This window comes from Arachis duranensis, chromosome 1 (assembly GCF_000817695.3).
Source record: "Arachis duranensis cultivar V14167 chromosome 1, aradu.V14167.gnm2.J7QH, whole genome shotgun sequence".
Lineage (NCBI taxonomy): Eukaryota > Viridiplantae > Streptophyta > Magnoliopsida > Fabales > Fabaceae > Arachis > Arachis duranensis.
The window spans coordinates 97,546,756-97,548,270 of NC_029772.3; positions in this window are offsets into that span (position 1 = coordinate 97,546,756).

Genomic DNA, 1,515 nt, shown 5'->3' on the forward strand with positions numbered 1-1,515 from the left:
CAAGGGTCTTCGAAAGAACTCAAAAGATAACAAGGGAATCTCACACAAGAATCAATTATAAAAGCAGAAATATTTTGCTTGTGTCCAGTAAAAGGAATGAAATTGAAGAAAGAGAGATGAGACTCTTAGTGGAATTTGAATCAGCATTCTACAACTTATCTGGACTCTTAGAAAAGCTCCCCGAAGGGATAAAGAGGAATCTCTGCTATTTGATAAAAGACAGAGAAGACCACAAGTGCCAGCTATGTGTCTTAGAGTTATCTGAAGAAAGCAATAATAAAACGGAATCAACCCACATGATAAAGGAAGAAGACAGTGCATCTGAAGGTCACATGATGAAAGAGGAGGACAGCACATCTGAAGCATCTCTCAACATTATTGCATAGTGACGTAAGCGCTTAGGTCATAGAGCACCAACAATGTAGCTGGTGCAAGATAATAAACAATGACGTAAGTAATGACGTCATAAGAAGGGTAAGGATGGGAATTGTCCATCAGACTAAACCATTATAAATAGGTTGCTTAGGCAATTGTAGAAAGTATCAAACCATAGAAAGCAGGAGGCTAAGAGTACTCATATGCTAGGAGAGCAAAGAGGAAGCTGCCGAGGCGATTCTATAGTTTGAAGAAGAATTCCCTTAGGAAAAACCAATTCTAAACTCCCTTCTGGAGTTAGTATCTACAATCTCCCCTCTGGAGATAAAAACGTCTTATGTAAAATATTCTAAATAAAGGAAGTTTTTCTCCAGAAAGGTACGCCTTTATCCTAGTATCTTAGTTATGAATTATTTAGAAAGTTTAGAATTAACAGAAGAATCTGATTATTACAGATTAACTGCTTTATTAGATAATGAAAAATAGGCTGTTCTAAAAACAGAATTAAACCTCAAATCAAATGAAAATTTTAATAAACAAAATCTTTTAAAAGAAGTTTTTAATAGAAAAAATATAATATACTATGGAAAAATTCAACTTAAAGCTCCTATAAAGATAAAATCTGCTAATGGAGAACTTGAAATAGCTTTGATAAATGATGAAGAATTGAGTAAACAGATTGAGAAAATTATGATCAACAAAAAAGATCTAAAATTGGATGGATTCATATTAGTACTATACAAGTCTTAATCAAATCTACATACATGAAAGGAATTAATTCACCAATAAGCTTAGCAATCTGTGACAAAAGAATTACTGATGACCCAATAGACCAAATAATTAGAATTGTTCATGGAAACTTGGCAAACGTAAATGTTAAATTCAATGCCCATCTTGGATATGCTATACCTTTATCAACTGAAAATCTTGGAAGATCTATAAGTTTAGCTTATAAATTTCACAGAAAGAATCTAATGGAACAAGACGATGAACAATTTTCAATTACATATGCAATAAATTATGCTTTAACAAATAGCCATCATAGTATAATATTTAAAAACAGAGAAAAAATTTATGTCGATAAATTATTTCAGAAAATTGTAAAAACAGAAATACCAAAATATAAAGCTATTGAAAACC